Source organism: Hippocampus guttulatus, chromosome 9 (assembly GCF_054856545.1).
Source record: "Hippocampus guttulatus isolate MCC_2025c chromosome 9, RoL_Hgut_1.0, whole genome shotgun sequence".
NCBI lineage: Eukaryota > Metazoa > Chordata > Actinopteri > Syngnathiformes > Syngnathidae > Hippocampus > Hippocampus guttulatus.
The window spans coordinates 3,313,297-3,331,832 of NC_141269.1; the positions used below are offsets into that span (position 1 = coordinate 3,313,297).

Sequence of the window (18,536 nt, forward strand, 5' to 3'; positions counted from 1 at the left end):
GTGCGGAGAAAGTTTAGCTTAATGCTAACATATGATGCAAATGCCATAGCTGCGCTAACAAAAGTTCATCAATCCACCCATCCGTTTTCCAATCCGCTTATCCTCACAAGGGTCGTGGGGGGTGCTGGAGCCTATCCCAGCTTTCTTCAGGCAGTAGGCGGGGGACACCCTGAACCAGTTGCCAGCCAATCGCAGGGCACACAGAGATGAACAATCATCCGCGCTCACACTTACACCTAGGGACAATTTTGGGTGTTCCATCTGCCTACCATGCATGTTTTTGAAATGTGGGAAGAAACCAGAATACCCGGAGAAAACCCACGCAGGCACGGTGGGAACATGCAAACTCCACACAGGAAGGCCAGAGCCGGGATCCAACCCACTACCTCTGCACTGTGAGGTCGACTCGCGCTCCCACCGCTAGCGAAAGTTAGCATTGATTATTAACCTTCACATAAATCTGCGCGCACTCACATGCATGCAATGTCTCTGCTATTAGTGCAACTTAGTTGAGGGCCATCTCTGCCTCTTCTTGTTGCTCTAACAACACGGCATCCCTTTCAGTTGACCTCAGTCACACGTGGTTTAAGGCGGTACTACACAAGAGACGGGCAACTCTTCATGTGAGGACCCTCACTGAAGATTATTGTGTTTCCTTCTTAAATTATATATATATATATATATATATATATATATATATTTTTTTTTTAAATCATCTCTACTCATAACTGGCTTCCTCTCCAAGTATTAAGCCGTCAGATGACAAGCGAGGGGACTAAAAGTGGGCTTTTGTTTCCAGATGGAGGTCTCAGATTTGCCTGGGACCCGCGGATCCACATGGGTTTACGTGAGCTTCGTGACATTTTGTCAACAACAGCTGTGTCACTGCCAACATGCGGGCTTTTTCCACATTGCCGGGCTCCCACTTTATGTTTTTCATTCCACCCCACATCCAAACGCAAAATTTTGGTCTTCATTTGGCTGTTTGTTCATGAAACGCGAGCCCTAATTCATCGGCGGCAGAAAAATAATGAACAGCCAAGTCGAAGAAGCTAAAATGCGGCTTACGGGCGCTGGGAAAATGATAACGCACGTTGATGAGTGCGAGTTGTCTAGGCTCAACATTTTCCACACATTTGCTATTGATTCCAGGAAGTGACTTTTGCGTTGAAAATCGACATTTACAGTCAATAAAAAAAACAGGGACACATTTCAGTGCTGGGTGTACCATTAAATAACCTAATGACTAGAACCGATGCTGTCATTACTTTACCATGAATGGTGCTTTGTCCTAAATAAAGATGTTGATTATATGAAACCGCGAGTACAACTAGGAAGAATGTACACTTCGGAGAAACAGGGTCACTTGATGAAATTAAAGACTAGTCTGAACTCACTGGCCCCCAATTAGCTCCGATGCAAGCAAGCTGTAAAGACACATGGTGGAAATACATTTTGTTTTTGTTTTTTTTTTGGGGGGGGGGTTGCATGATCTTGTGCCTCATGGAATTTACACTATTTTTACATGTTCTCGTGAGGAAAACCTGAGAGACAAAAACATGGGCGAGCCAAACGCAGGCGCCAAAAAAGAACCAATTGTTAGCCCGCCGTGCGGCCTCGAAGGCGCGGTCGCGTCGGGCGACTGTGAAGACAAACTTGGCAAGAAATGAGCGTGTAAGCGGGTTGTGCCAAAATCAATGCGACCAACTGATAGTTGTGTCCACCACGCTAGGCCTTATTTGTATAAAAAGCACGGAAAGTAAACACTGAATCTGCTTTTCAGATCTGTGCTGTTGCATCCATCTAACGCTTTATATTTATCACAATGTTACGTAAGCCAAAGTCAAGTCCAACAGTACGTCCATCCGGACCAAATTTTGTTAATACTACACAAAGCCAAATAAATTGTTTGAACAAACAAACATTGACCCAGAAGCATCCCCCAACATGAAAAAGGTGGGTTAGACTTTGCAACATATTTGGTTGGCTGGCTTGTCAAGAGCAGACCCACAAAAAATGTCTCAAGAACTCATTCATAGCCAAAAATATATTAAAATCTGTGTATTCTTGATGAAGCGGTCATTTTAAGGTCATATACAACAGGTCCGACACATTTTTTTTCAATGGCTTCTAAAATAAAAAAAATAAACAAATTAATCGGAATCGAACCCGGCACCTCTGCACTGTGAGATCGATGCGCTAACCACTGGCCCACCAGGCCGCCTGTCAATATGTATAATTTTAAGCATATTTCTTTGACACGATTACTACTTTCCTTTTAGGAGGGCTTTGGTGCCATCTTGTGTCGTTTCACAAATAGCCAAAGCAGGGATTTGTTTACACCCCCCCCCCCCCAAAAAAAACATGAATGGGTGTAATCGTAAATAGGTGAAAATTTCACTGTACTGAAAATGGTCCAACGTAAAGGCTGCTATTTAAAGTCGGCATATTTTGTGTAAGAGTCATGTGGCGGAAAACGATTAGAAAGTGTCGCTTCAGAGATTCCTCGCCTTCATTACGGCTAATTGGATTGAGCGGGGGCCCACTCATTGGCCCACATTTATGCATTGACACCGCATTTAAGGCGCTTAATGTGAAAGGCACTGATATCACGGGACTGACATGTAAGCCTCAGAATCCAAGAGGATGTTGGAAGAGTTTTTCGAGGTGGGGTAAGAGGGGAAAGGCGAGCGGGGGCGGGTTAGCGCTGACATAATCTCAGTGACGCTAAAACAGAGTGACACGGAGCGCGGCGCCGATGTAGCATGTCGATCCCCGTGAGACGTTTCCATCGACAGCCCCTCCACTCCTCGCACCCCATCGTCCTAACCTGACCAAAAAAAAAAAGTTGGAAGGAAGATTGGAGGGAAGCAGGTTCTCTCGGCAAATATGCGCGACACGGCGACGTGCACGCGCTTGACCTAGAAAACGCTGCCTGTGCAGCTGCACTCACAGAGCAAGTCTGATTTTCATAATGCATACAGTAGAGTAAGTGTGTGAGCTACGGTATGAACGGCGTCACAAGATGCAAAGAATTAAAGAAGTGACACTTAAGAAGAAAAAAAAGTTAATTGAATAACTGGCATTAAAGTGCCGGCAAGGTGAAAATAATGTCTTCTAAATTTGACACAACATGGTGTTATCCCTGGCGAGCCCAACCCTTGGCAAATTTGAATGGTAAAAAAAAAAAAAGCCAAGTAGTTAAAAAAAAAAATAACTGGTTCTATCCGACTTTACAAACAAATTTCCTTACGCTAGTTTTTCCGAAAAACGAAGGCCGAATTTAGCTGTGATCTGTGTGACTTTAGAGTTGAATTTTTACTTGAGTGGTGGATTTTCCTCCGAAATATCTGGCCACATTTGTCAGCTAAGATTTATATATATATATAGATTTATTTATATATATATATATATATATATATAAGACTTATATGACATAGAGGTAGGTGTATTTTTAGGGAAAAAATAAATCAGCATTTCTCCTTTTAAGTTTTGTGTGACTTTGTAATGCTGTTTTCACAACATTTTTAGCCAAATTTAGCGCTGATCTGTTCTAACTTTTTAGATGTGGAACATTCATATATATCTATTTCATATAATAGATTTATATACTTCTCTATATGTACTGTTTGCTTCTGGGTGACATTTTGTTGGAATTTATGCTGTTTATCATCAATTGTTGGGAAAGAAAAAAAAAAAAGCCAAGTCATGCTAACGCTAGCAGTGGCCACCATGGTGATTAGCAGTTTGTTTTCCAATAGAGACCTAAACAAATCCATTATCAAAGGAAGTGAGATTCTAATCGTGATAAATCAGGCTTAATTGATGAGTTATCGTGGCATTTACACATTTTTTTACTCGGCAAAATAATGAAAATGAATCAGTGATAAATCAGTAAATAAAGCAAACAGTGCTTTCAGCCTTCCTCGTTAGCGTCAGCCGGCACGTTTATCAGCGCGTCTGCACCCTTTTCAATAAAGCCCCGTGTTATATTTAGACACTTTATAACCCTACCTGTCTGTAAACAGGAAGCTGGGCAGATTACGGCCAACCATCTGGACATTAATACACAATGAGGAGCCAAAAGTGATTTTGCCGGTCACAGACCAGACTTGTTATTCATTTGCGTGGGACTCAGTGTGCAACCGGTGACACACATAACTTCCAAAATCCCCCAAAAATGCACTATTTGCGGATCTCGATGATTCTTCTTTTCATATTCAATCTTTTTTTTTGGTCTCATGTTTGTTGACACGTAGCACAGTAATCTCATTATGCTCACTAGGAGCCCATTGTGACATGTGGGATGACTTTTTGTTTTAAAAATCGCAAATGCTTCTCCATCTTCTTGGTTCGTTGGCGGTTCATGGCTCTTTAGTGTATACCGCCACCTACTGTACAGGAAGCGAGAGAGTTTCCATCGCTCGTCAATGGAAGCAACCTTGCTCAAATTCAATTCAGCACCACGAACCAACACGTGTCTTGAATCGAAATTATTTCACCAAGATTCAACAGAAAATCACAACCATGAAGGTTTCTAAGCAAATAAATACGCATGCGTACAACAGACTCAAATCAAGATTGAAGATTTGTGTTGTCATAGCAAAGTCAAAGTGACGTCACCCGGTTCTGCCTCCTTAGCCAATCACAGCTGATCATCACAGTCCTCGCCCGCACAGAGATCTTATTGAAAACAGGAGCACTCACTCTCACGTACATTTCGGTCATGTTTCTGTTAGTCGTCAGCAAAACGGGCGTTCCTTCAGTGACCCGGTTAGCGCTGACAGACGAAAACCCACTTCCGTCAGTGCTGAGTCCATCATTTTTATTTATTTATTTAAGTAACCCGTCATTCGTCAGCAAAATGGGCGTCCGCCAGTGACGAACTGTCAGTACTGTACTGACGTCATGCTCACCTCTGAGAAATGTGTATCCTAAATAGTGAGTGTGAACTCTTTATCTGCCTTTTTTCTCCCCTGGGCCTCATTTCTCCCAAGAGGGGTCTCTGGACCCAAAAACGTTCAAGAACGCCCGCAGTACGGGAAGGCGAAGTCGACACTTGACTGCTGTGTTATTGACGTAGCCGATGGCCTACACAAGTGCAAGTCAAGATGGCTGTTTGAAATTTTACCGTGACGAATTGAACTGGACTCGCTTGGTGGAAACATGGCTGCGAGCTTATTGGCACACAAGTTGCGCACGACTTTCAGATTGCCTGGGAAAAAGTTTTTGTAAATGGATACAGATGCAGATTTGACTGACAGCTGAGCCGTTTCAACCGCGATGCGTTTTAAGCCGTCGGTTCATCTCAGCGCGTATGGATTTGTTTAACGCCGCGCCACTATCGATGTTTGGCAAGCACGTCACCCGCGAGCAAATGGCTTTAATCGGAACGGGAATAAGTAGTCCATATTGCTCAGGGCGCAAAAGCGGCAGTCGGACGTGACGCTGACAGCGAAGGAATGTCGGGGAAAAGACGTGGAGGTGTGGAAAGGCCCCAGGCTGAGGGAACACGAGCGATGACAGAAAGACCACCGGCAAAGTCCGTCTTCGGAATTTTACATTTGACCTTTAAATGTGTAGTTTTGTCGGAAATTGGAGCAAGTAAGCATTGCAGACAAATGGAGCCCCCCCCCCCCAAAAAAATAATCGTAAAAGAGCGTTAGCAGTCAGCTAAGAATTTGTGCAACTTAAAACAACATTTTTGTTTGGTTTATTTTTAATATGAATCTCAAATTTCAAAGATTTTGAGTGACATTTGAGGAGTCGCTTTTGAAATTTTATCCTGAATTTGGAAGCGTGAACTCTGTAGTTCTGCGCTACTTCAAATTAAATTTTTGTAAAACCCAAGTCTTACTTTCCAACACAGAGGTTTTGGGTGACTTTAAAGGCAACATTTTTTACATTCACACACACACACACACACACACACACACACACACACACACACACACACACACACACACACACACACACACACACACACACACACACACACACACACACACACACACACACACACACACACACACACAAATGTGATCAATTCTTAGTTTCTTACCCAGATGTTTAGGGCACCATAAAATTTTTTCCAGATTTGGGCAAGTGGGCCTGTGTATTTTGACATGCAATTTATCCTGGCTCAAAATTTCAAGCTATATTTGGCAGCGCAAACTCTCAGGTTACATGCGAGCTTTGAAGATTTTGTCCAAATGTGGTTGCGATTTGTGTGACTTCGAGACTTCAGTGCGACACCGATTTAGGTCAGATTCCAAAGTTTAAACTTGTAAGATTTTAGGTGCCTTTATAGGCGTATTTTACTTCAGGCCAAATTTTGCTGGTTTTTTAAAACTTAAAATAGGCATTTTTCACAAAAAAATTAAAATAAAATAAAACATTAAAAAAATTTAAATAGCTGAATTTTTCCCTTCTTAAGTTTATTTATTTATTTTATTTGTGCAAATTGACCTGTTCAAATGTTTAAAAACTACAATTTGTCTGATTTTAGATTTTAACATTTTGACACAATTTTCACACGTCTCATGCAAAGAAGTCAAGATGGTGCGCACATGAGAGAGAGAGAGGGGAGCAGAGCAGTCGGGAGGGCGGGGGGGGCAGAGGAAACAGAGGAATGACTCGACAGTCTTCCTCTCCCTCGGAAACATGCTGAAATTGCCAGCCCCGGCCGAGAGCTGTGTTTGAACGCCGTCTTTGTGGCAAAGCCTGATTTTATCATTCATTAAAATAAGGGCGGAGCCGAGGGGTTGAATGACAAGTTTGTGGCAAAAAACTTCATACACGAGCGTCCGTGCCGGCGAAACACGAGTCAACGCGTGACTGCAGCGGCCTCGGGCGAGAGGCCAAGGACGCTGGTGTCAGATGACGGCGGGCGCCGAACGTCGCATTTCCAACGTGCTCCGCTTCCATTGGGGCTTTTGCGAGGAGCCTTACGGGCTAGCTTGGCGCGAATGCTAATTCCGGCCCAAGGGCAACATACGGAAAGCTTGAAGAGATCTTCTTGAACCGTGACGTCATGAGCGATCTCCAAAACGTGCCGCCCGCTGCTAATCAAATCCTAACATGTCATTTGGCCAAGGCAAAATAATGGCGAAAACAAGGTACACAAATGGCTTCGATGATGATTTTGTCTCCTTCCTGCCGGCTGTAGTTTGAATAGGGGACATTTAAATGAGGCCTGAACATAATTTTTAGGACGATACATTTTCACAGAAACAATCACGATAAACAATAGTGGCTGCTGATATTATATTAGAGTACAATAATACAAGTGCGGTAAACTGCCGTCCATCGCGGGGGTCACGTTTTAGCAATAAGTGAAATCCAGGATTTGGTCATTTCCTTTCTAAATACTCCCATGGCATGTGTTTTTTTTTTTTTTTTTGGAGCATTTATGGGAATTTTATTTCAACCCTTTCATGCACCCCGTAACCTGATAACATGGCAAGCTGTCCACTGTTGTAACCGTTGTCCCCAAAAGGCTTAAAGGTCTTGAAACACACTTAAAAATAACATTGACTATATGGAGAAAGCATAAGAAGAGCAAAGTCCGTTTTTCCACCCCCCCCCCCAAACTAAGAAATGTAACTTACCTCACATTAGTCATCAATAATCATGGCCAAAGACGTGCAATTAAAAAAAAAAATGCTGTTGCTTTTGAGACAAGCAATACCCTCTTTCGAATCTCTTCTGAGGCTCACACTTCCTGTTCTCTCTTCCTCTTTCAGGTTTACACTGCTATGCACAATGCTGTTCCGCCACCGAGTGGTTGATACTGGAATTACACCCCACAAATAAAGACCAACAATGTGTTCCGGCCGGACTAAACATTTTGACCAAGTCAAAATTATCCACCGTCCACTAAAAATGCAAAACATATATTTATGTGTAAATATAGTGACGATTCTTTGCAGTCCGGACAATAGCAGCTGATAGCGAGCCGCGAGAACCCTTTGTAATGATCATGGTGGAATGTGTCTGGAACTTCTTAATGTTTTATCAAGCGGCCTGAAAATGCCCCAAAAAGTTTGTGATGTCGTTCCTCGTGTCTCAAAGCGGCCTCAACCGTCTCTGTCCGTGTGTATGAACTTTTACTGCTTTTTCAGTCGTGCCTTGACTTTGTCCTTCAATTCCACAATCCCCCGCAGACCCGCAGAGAGACTTGCAGGAAAGGGCGGCCGCATGCACCACTGCAAACGCTGCGCCTTATTAAATATGCATCCCAAAAATGTGCGGCGGCTCTCACCTGAGTCAAGGTTACTGACATGACCTGTGTTAGCTTGCTACCGTCTTGGCTTTGAATCGGGGTTGAAGCGAATCTTCAACTTTACGACGTCGCATCAGTGTTCCAGCCAGAAGTTGATTAATTTTTTTTCCCCAATTTTTTTTCACGGCTTCAGATCATTTGCTCGATTGCGGAATTCGGCCGTGATTATTTTTTGACACGGACTGTGAGTGCAGACTCTCATAGCTCTCACTTTACTTTAGTTACACAATGAACTTTTTTTTCTTTACCCTGCTCGTAGAAATAATCCATGTATAAATAAAAAAAACTAAACTAAATCCAAAACTAAAACAAATAAAAATGGAATTAAAATGAAGCCTTTTCATAGAATTAAATGCAAATGATTAAAAACGCCGCTAAAACTGAATTAAAACTAACTGAAAAAAAAAAGAAATAAAAATTCTGGATGGAACTTCTCGCTTTTCTGTGAAATTAAAGAGTGATTATTCCCACAATTTTGTAGAATTAGGTGGTAAAGAACACTGTGAAAACAATAATAATAAAAAAAAAATTACGGTCAAATCTGGTGCTTTTTTTTTTTGTGGCCGATTATAGTTTTTATCGAGTCTTCGGTGTCGTTCATATTGCTGCAAAAAGTTCCGTGTGCAATTTAGTGCTCATCTTTTTTTTTTTTTGTACCGTTTCGTGAAGACATGCTGCCCATTATGCACAGACAGCGGTTTTCCCTTTTTTGCGCTATTTTTTTTTTTTTTCTGTCAAAGCTAATAGCGTCATGTCCCTCAGCAGGTGCTGCATTGTTCATCTGTTGGCCATCTGGGCCTTTAATCCTGAAGAGGTGAGCAAACTGAATTTGAAAAAGGTCACTGCGCAGACACATTTAGTTTAACCACACCACACCACTCCTGCGTGCGTGTGTGTGTGTGTGTGTGTGTTTGCCCTCCAACTTTCTTTCTTTTCCGAGTGCACGTTTTGCTAGCTTACCGGTTCGCAATCTTAGAGATGACCTTTTTATAAAAGTGATGTCAAGCTTTTTACAGTGAGAGGTCAGATGCTGAGCTGGCTAAAGCGTCGTGGCTGTAATCCCGTCATTCTGTTTTCATGCTCTCCCCCATATCAAAATGTCAATTTTGGATGTGATCCTCGAACGGACACGTTGAGGTTTCGTCATATAAACGTAAAATGTGACTCCAGAAGGTTTTGTGGAATGGTAATGCCCTCACCCAGTGGTGATTATCTCAAGACTGATAAGAATCAAGCATCCAAACAACCTTCACGGGTCATTTTTACAAGTGATTTTTATTTATTTATTTTTTTTGGAGGGGCAGATAAGCAGCTGGACAACACTCACTGCTGATAAATCTCAATGACACACACACACACACACACACACACACACACACACACACACACACACACACACACACACTCCAATGTAGTTTCAGCCCTAATATACTGTGAATGTGTAAATGTGTGTGTGTATATATATATATATATATATATATATATGTGTGTGTGTATATATATATATATATACACACACACACACACATTTACACATTCACAGTATATATACACACACACACACACACACACACAAAGTATTGCACACACACGCACACACTGATTTTGTTGTGCGATTAATAAAGAATCAACAAAATATACTGTATATATATAAAATTCAGACCCCATCGGTGTTCTAGAAAATGGATGAATGGACAGATAAAACGATGCAAGATAACCACGTCCATCTCTGTCCCAGCACATATTTCAGAGTTGACTGCGCGCTGATGTGCCGTCAGTTGCTTCCCAGGCGCTGACGAGCGAGCACTTCTCGAGCGGACGTGCAGAATGTGCAGCGGCGGTGTTAACCGCCTGGACGGGAGCCAGCTGCTCACAGCCCACTTCTTTTGGTCTTGGTGGGGTTTTATTTTTATTTTTTTTGCTTCCCTGCGACTTCAGCCGGCCACTCGGCTGTTAAGTGGACAAACAATAAACACCCATGACGCGGCTAACTTTAGCCGTCGTTTGGTCGTACAATGGGCTGAGTGTGTGTGTTTGTGTTGGTGTGGAGTCCTCCCACTCGCACCCCCTAAGGTCTTCTCTCTCCACATGTCGGGATGCTAAATGACTGGTGGGAATGGAGGATGATGACATGTGACGGTGGCTGCACAGGCTCGCTGGCAACATGTGTCAGCTGACGTTAACCCACATTTGGCGTCAGACCTCCCTCCACCGTCACATGGGAGACGGAAAGGTCGACGTCGGAAAGCGATGCTTTAGGCCGGGTTCACTTTTCCTTTGCCCATCAGCTCAGTTGACTTGCTTTTTGAGGTTGAGGTACAGTATCTGTCATCCGTCCGGCCATTTTCTGTACTGCTTGACCTCCTCTGGGTCACTGGTGAGCTCCAGCCTATTCCGGACTTTTGGCAAAAGAAGCGGGATACACCCTGGGGTATGGCCGATATGGATGTTTTGAGGCCGATGACAATATTGGTTGAACGAATTAACCGATAACTGATGAATCATTTCCCACATTTTCTGCACTATATGGCGCATTGGGGCATAAGGCGCACCTTCGATGAATGGCCTATTTTAAAACTGTTTTCATTTATAGGGTGCGCCGCATTATAAGGCGCATAGAAGAGAAGCTGCAATAGTGGCTGCGGTTGCGTTATCCATCCACTAGATGGAGCGACGCCATAGGGAATACAATACAATACAGCTTGATTTATATCGAGCTTTCACAACCGCTGCAGCTCGAACAAAGCGCTTTACAGAACATTTCAAATACAGTCAGAGAAATCAGAATATTGATCCATATATGAGGCGCATCGGATTATAAGGCGCACTGTGAGCTTTGGAGAAAATGGAATACTTTTAAGTGCGCCTTATAGTGCCAAAAATAAGGGTAGGTAATATTTCATGAAAATTCATTTTGCTCCCTTAATGCTTTCAACAATAGAGGGATGAAATACGGGCAGAACAATACTTTGCGCTTGTCTATTTTGAAAAATCTGCAAAAATGTGCCAACAAGGATGCTTGAATGGCATTCTTCGTCTTATGTTGTAATGCAGTTCAAAAAACAACCGTCGGCAGCTTTTTTGACAATTTCATTTTTAGGAGTGGGGATGTTTCATAATGGCATTATCTTTGTCTTATATTGTAAGGGTTTAAATTGTGGGAACGGGGGCGGGTGGATGTAGTCATTGCAAGGCTAATTGTTGCTAATGCTAAGTACGGAGAGCAGTCGATGAGGAGTGTGTTTTTATGTGTGTGTGCTCAGGTCAGGGCTGAAAACTTTTCAGGATAATCTTCCTCTCCAGGGATTTGTCCCGCCGCGGACCTCTAAGCTCTTGGAGGTCACCTGTTGCGTGAACCCAGTCGGCCATGCGCCGTGCAGCGGGAAGCGGCGTAAGCAATAAAGCAAGCTGCACACCCATTGGTTTTCATGAGTTGCCGACCGTCGGCAATTCATTTGGCTGCGATACCAAATGTGGAATCGTAAATGTACAGCAAAGAGAGTCAGCCAGAATGACTGTTCACCACAAAAATGACATTTGTGGGTACCAAGGACGCTAAAAGCCGCCTCAGCCGTAGCATTATACTGCGCAGTGATACCTTGACTTACAAGTTTAATTCATGCCGTGACCAAGCTCAAATCAATATTCCTCATTGAAACAAATATACAAGCCTTTAATCCATTGCCCCCCTCCCCTCAAAACCACGCCACTTTTTTGTTACATTGCTAGCAGGCTGCTACTACATCCTTTAGCTTCGCACTAGCAGGCTGCTGCTACATCCTTTAGCTTATCGTGTCCCCACCTCTCAAACTGCAAGCTACACCATTTTGGTTTGCGTTTGTCCGGTTCCATCTCGGTCAGTGAGGTGGGCGGCTGGCTTCAAAATCAAAGTCTCAAGTTGATCCAGCGCAGCTTTGAAGCTCTGCGTTCATGCGAGGTGTCTATTTAGGGAGATTTCGGCTGACGAGCAGGGATATTTGTCTTCTTATCATCAACATTCCGACAGGTGTTAATCATTTTCCCAGTTTGCATTGTTCCCGAGGAAACCGGGCCACCCTTCATCCAGCTGTTTGCGTCCATTTTTAACGGGCAGCTAAAAACAGCCACGGCGTGGCATCAATAGCGGATGAGTGGTGCATGTGAGCCGCACGTGACGGGCCGAACTCTCGCGGCCGCCAATGAATGGCGATATTGTTTTAATTGAGGTTAAATGACCTCCGCAGCTCTGTATTTTCACCCGCCTGTTATAAGCTAGCTTAGAATATACATCCATCCATTTTCTCAACCGTTTATCCTCACAAGGATTGTGGGGCGTGCTGGAGCCTATCCCAGCTGTCTTTGGGCATTAGGCGGGGGACACCCTGAACTGGTTGCCAGCCAATCGCAGGGCACACAGAGACAAACAACCATCCGCGCTCACACTCACACCGCGCGACAATTTAGAGTGTTCCATTAGCCTGCCGTGCATGTTTTTAGAATGTGGGAGGAAACCGGAGTACCCGGAGAAAAACCACGCAGGCACAGGGGGGAGAGCATGCAAACTCCACACAGGAAGGGCGGAGCCGGAATCGAACCCTGCACCTCTGCACTGTGAGGCGGGTGTGCTAACCATTCGTGCTCTGTGCCGCCCAGCTTAACCCTTTCATGCACCCTGTCACCTGGTAACATGATAAGCCGTCCACTGTAGTGTCCGCTGTCCCTGAAAGCGTTAAAATATCACGTCAGAAATGATATCCTTTTCGCTTGGGTCACACAGGAAAAGAGAATCAAACGTGCCAAAACAGGCGGACAAATAAACTTGTTTCGTGATGAAAGTGTAGGATATGCCGCTCGAGAAGCAAGAAAAATATGTCGGAGGCTGAATCAGTTCATGTTGACCCAACATTTGAGGACAACTAGGCTTCGACAGACAAGACGGCGCATGATTATGCTGCTTGCGCTCATGCTTTGTCAAACTACAAAGAAGAAAAAAGGATCTTGGATGCAATTGGAAATTGTTCGTTGTCACTCAGAATGTGCCAAAATCTGAAAACATACATGCTTTTTTTGGGGTGTGTGTGTGTAAAGAAAGTGAACGGAATGCTACTTGCTGCCAAGAATGACGAAATTCAGGAAGGGGAAAAACAAATTATACTAAAAACAAAACAAGATCCTGGACACAAAATGTGTCAATTCATCGCCAAAATAAAACAAACACTGAGGAAATTGAGCTTCTTTGACTCACTGAAATCAGGAAGAAGACACACAATTACTGTTGGTGAGTTTGACCCTAAATTTGTCAAAATCAAAGTAGAAAAGATACTTCAGGCCATGTCTTGACCATCTCGGGAGAAAAAGCAGAGTTGATGCAAAATTGTTTAATTTTGACCCAAACTGTGCCCAAATTTTCACGATACAAAATTAGTTGGGCCCAACAAAAAAAAAGTGCCTGAATGCTATTTTCTGCCAAGATTCGGGAATAATTTTTTTTTTAAATGTACATTTTGAGTCAACATTTGGCAAAGTACGAGGACGAATCAACTTCTTTTGTCAAGACAGTGCATGACATGCTTCATTGCCAGGCTTCACTAAACTGCCCCCCCCACCCCAAAAAAAACCCATTGCTGCAAAATTTGTTAAGTGTGAACCAAAATTTCCAAATACTATGGCAAAAATTATTGAGACAAGACAGCACATGATATGCTGCTTGTTAGCCAAAAACTCTAGTGGGAATCACAATGAGTTCTATTTAATGAAGTGATTTAGGTTATGTTTTTATCAAGTACAATATTACCGTGTACGGTCATTACCGGTACGCATTAAAACACACGCAACAACAATTTTTGTTGTTTCTTTGGGGGCGGCTGGAACAGAAGTTCACATGTCACCTTCAGTGGTGCCGCCAACGCGTTTACGCAGTTATCCTTAAACATCGCTGTTCAAAATGCACTTCTAAGAAAGTATGAGCCAAAGCAGGTGTCGTTTTTATGTTACGCTTTCGCCGTCTGCTGAACGCAACTAATAAAATAACCTGTCATCCAACTTACTTTTAAAATTAAGTCATCGGTGACGTGACAAAGTTACTTTGAAAAACGCGCAAGTGCCGCCTGCAATCAGGAAGTCACGGACATCCAAGATGGCTTCCTGTGTCAACGTGCCCTGTGGCGCCCCCACCGGCCCGAAGGGCATCCGAGGAGTTGGCATTTTAATTTGAGACGGACTTGAAATGAAACATCAGGGACACCTTTCGTTTGTCGCGCCTCTGAAGTTTGTCGTTGGCCGCGGACTGAACCGGCTCCCTCGGGAGGCCTGGGCTCCGACTTTTTGTGTGTGCGTGTGCTTTTGTTTACACTCAAAACAGCCTTGTCTTTGTACATGAGAGTGATCATCATGATTTTCTATTTTGGGAAAGGTCACTCGGAGTGTGCATGCATAAATGTAGCAGGGAGGCCGGTCGGGTCACAACAATGACATCACGTCTCACATAGCAAAGCTTTTTACGTGTTACGAAATTGCTTTAAATTTCGAGGGGACGGGGCGCAGTGTCCAAGCTGGTCCATCAATACTCTAAAATCCACCGAGGGATGTTTTTTCATTTTTATTGCAAGCCGTTGACCCATTAATGTCATGTTAAAGTCCCATTTTCACATAATGTTGCTTTGAATGTAAATCGCGCTTGAGTCGGGACGGTTTCCTAGCTGGTCCATCCTTGCAGACCGTTGGGAGAAATAGGCCGTTCTCTTTATCGCAAACTTGCTTGACCTTCAACTTGAAGCATTCATGATGCTTTAAATCAGGGGTGTCAAACTCATTGTCGGCGCGGGCCACATTTCAGTTACCGTTTCACTTGGAAGGCCGTTATGACTGAAACCATATCAAGAAGTCAGGAATAACTGTTGATTCAACTATTGTTTAAGTTACTTTCATGAGGGGTTTGGCAACAAGAAAATGCTTCGAATATATCTCTTATTTATTACATATGAGAATTAAACATTTTGGTCGACATTTTAGAAAGGATCATGGAAGTTGACGTGTTTGAGCTGCTTTCGCGGGCCACATAAAATGATGTGGCAGGCCAGATCTGGCCCCCGGGCCTTGAGTTTGACACCCGTGCTTTAAATGTATCAATGATTGAATAGTGGGCATGTCCAGGCCGCACTGAATTCAGAAGAGATGCCAACAAGAACCGGTTTACATTCTGTTGCTTTCATGCACCCTGGAACCTGATTACACGATAAGCTGTCCACTGTCGTAACCGCTGTCCCCGAAAGGCTTACATCTAAATATTGGCTTGTGTCCTGGCTACCCCGACAAACATTTGGGAGTGAAAAAGATTCAGAGGCGCATATTTGATGCTTGCAATGAAAATATACAAATGAGGCAAAAGTCGGCGTCCACCTTGAGAGCGCAAGGAAGTCGCAAAGTCACAAAAGGGGAAGTCTCGCCTTTCCGTACGCCCGGGTGCCGCTCGGTCGGGCATGATGCCAGGGTCACCTTGGTGAGCGTAACCGAATCGCCGCTGGCTCTCGTACGCCCTCGCTCTCTCTCTCTCTTCCCCTCTGTCGATTGGGGATCAGCCGAAACGTTTAGACTGTCTTATGTAAGCTCTCTCTCTCTCTCTCTCTCTCGCTCTCCCCCGTTTAGTTTTGCTCCCTTCACGTTGCCAATATGCAAAGTCGAGAGCAATATAAATAGATTCTGAGAAGCTTGCGTGTGCTCAGTTGTGTAAATATTACAGAAGTGCTACCGTAACGTCAAGGATGGGTGAAGGTAACCAGCACGTTTGCACCAAGCAGTATGAGGGGGCGGGGGGGGACAACAGAATAAGAGCTGGGGGGTTTTCTCCTCCAAAAATGGCAACCGATTTTTCTATGAAAGAATAAATACAATTGCAATTGGCTGGCAACCGGTCCAGGGTGTACGCCGCCTCGCACCCAAAGTCAGCCGGGAAAGACTCCAGATAAACCCGCCACCCTGGTGAGAATAAGCGATATACAGAGGATGGATGGTTGGACTTGAAGGAAATAAGAGCAAAAAAAAAAAAAAAAGGCAGGAAGGAAGGACGGAAATACATAAGGAAAGAAAGGAAATAAAAAGGAAGGAAGAATGAAAGAATGAAATGAAGAAGAAAGAAAGTGGAGGGAGGAAGAAAGAAAATTCAACTAAAAAGACTCCAAATAAAAATCAGCTGTTTTTGTTGAATAATTATGGGGGGTTTTTTCCCCTTGCAAAAATCCAACTTTTTCCTTGATTAAAAAAAGAAAAGAAAAAAAAACAAGCCCCAAACTAAACCAGCAAGCATCCGCAGCCCGACAAGGCAGTTCCTACGCTCAGCAAAGTCTACCCGTCATTTTGTATGGTGGATAGAGTAGCACAGGGAAATAAAAAAACAAAAACAAGCCCCCAAGCCCATCCACAACCCGACAAGGCAGCTTCTACAGCCATGTTGTCAGGCCCGATGTGACTCGACTGTCCGTGATTGAGCGCCTTTGACTGCAAGATGTGATGAATCACTGGTGGGACTTCCCTGCTGCGAGCCCATTTTTCATTTTTCTTTTTTTCTTTTTCCTCCTCCCAGCGCGCAGATGACTTGAGGAAAAGCTCGAGGAGAAGTCACGGCCCAAAACATCTCTGTGTTACACTGGGCCTTTTTGGTTCTATTATTATCCTGCGTGGAAAGCAGCCCCCGCCGGTCGGTCTGAGAAGCGGCAGAAAACTGGGGGCCTTGTGTACTCGCGCCGGTCGGGGGAAATAAACATCAGCTCCACCAGTTAGCTCTCTTTGTGTGTTCTCTTTAAGAGATGAAAGGACGCAGAAAACAATGAAGCGGTAGCTCTGGGCTTTCTGCGGGGAAGGAAGAAAAATAAAAGGAAGGGAAAAGAAGGGGGGAGAAGGGGAAAAAAAAAGGAAGTGGCGGGGCGAAGAATGAGACTTTTTTTTTTTTTTAATCTGTGTCGTCGGCCGTCGGAAATGGAGATGAGACGTGACGAGGGTCGGGGGATAGGAAGATCGTGGTCCGAGTTCACAACACCGCAGGGCGCTTCGGTCGTACGCGAGATGATGAAGGGGGGGGGGGGGGGGATATATATACTGTATATATTTTTTAGAGCCGTCGCGGGGCACCGGTTAGCACAGGGGTGGGCAATTATTTTTTGCATAGGGCCACATGAGAACCAGAAAATATTATGGAGGGCCGGATCAAAAGGGTGAACTAAATTCAACATAATGTTAATTGGATTTCTTTATTTAAAAAGCAGTATTTTGCATTTTTTGGCACCTTTTTCAGACTTTAAGAGTACATTATTCCGTCGTATCGAACGGGATTTGCTTGACTTGGCGCTACTGCGGGCTTCCGTATCGTCTCCCCCTTCCTCACTATGCTCTGCAACTTCAAGTAACTGTGTCATTACAAGTCCAAATGAAATGAATGCAGTCGTTGACATCAAACCATAATCGTGTACCAATCTTCGGCGGGCCAGATTAAAAAGACCAACGGGCCGGATTTGGCCCGCGGGCCATAGTTTGCCCACCTCTGGGTTAGCAGCTCTAACAGCTAACAGCCTTCCGGTTTTGAGGTCCCGAGATTTGAATCTCCGATCTTTACTGCTGTGGCCGTTTCTGGCGTGTGCGTTATGTGCAGCAGGAAAAATAAATAAATAAACGAGCAAAGAATCAAATACATAAATAATGCGTTATTTGCGGCCCTTTATGGATGGATTTACCCCTGTAGGAGCGATGCAAGAAGGGTCGCAGAATTGGATAAATGGAATCGGGGGAGCAGATATCACACAAGGACAATATTTTGCTTCCTTGAGGACAAAAAAGTGTCTCGAGTTGAGGCTCGCTAGCTCATTAGCCTGCGGACCAGGGACCGCGGTTGTCGTTGTCGTCCAATAACTCAGCGACTCACTCACTTTTGTGTCGTGTGTGGGTCTACAATCGACATAATATAGAGGGTCTCGCGGGCTAGCTAGCTAGCTAGCGAGCGGACCGCTGGCCAGGTCGTCTGAAATGGCAGCGCTCCATACTTGAATAGCGAGCGAAATGGTGAAAAGGAGTCTTCAACAATTCAGTACGAAATTGTTCTCAGTCTTTGCACATTTTCAGAACTTATGCTTAAGTTCTATTAGCCTGTCCAAGCAACTGTGTACCATCCCCAAAATAACATGTTCAACAGACGAGTACATGACCAGTGCCTCAGAAAAAAACAGCTATCGACACAAATAAGTGGAAGCGACAAACTCATTTGAGCTGCGTGCTTACCCCGATGCTA

At 44.0% G+C, this 18,536-nt stretch overlaps 1 protein-coding gene across 1 annotated transcript in view; it reads left to right on the forward strand.

Annotated features, from left to right (window-relative positions):
- The window catches only part of nr3c2 (nuclear receptor subfamily 3, group C, member 2), a 64,304-nt gene that overhangs the window by 20,356 nt on the left and 25,412 nt on the right, over nucleotides 1–18,536 (forward strand). The window lies entirely within an intron of this gene.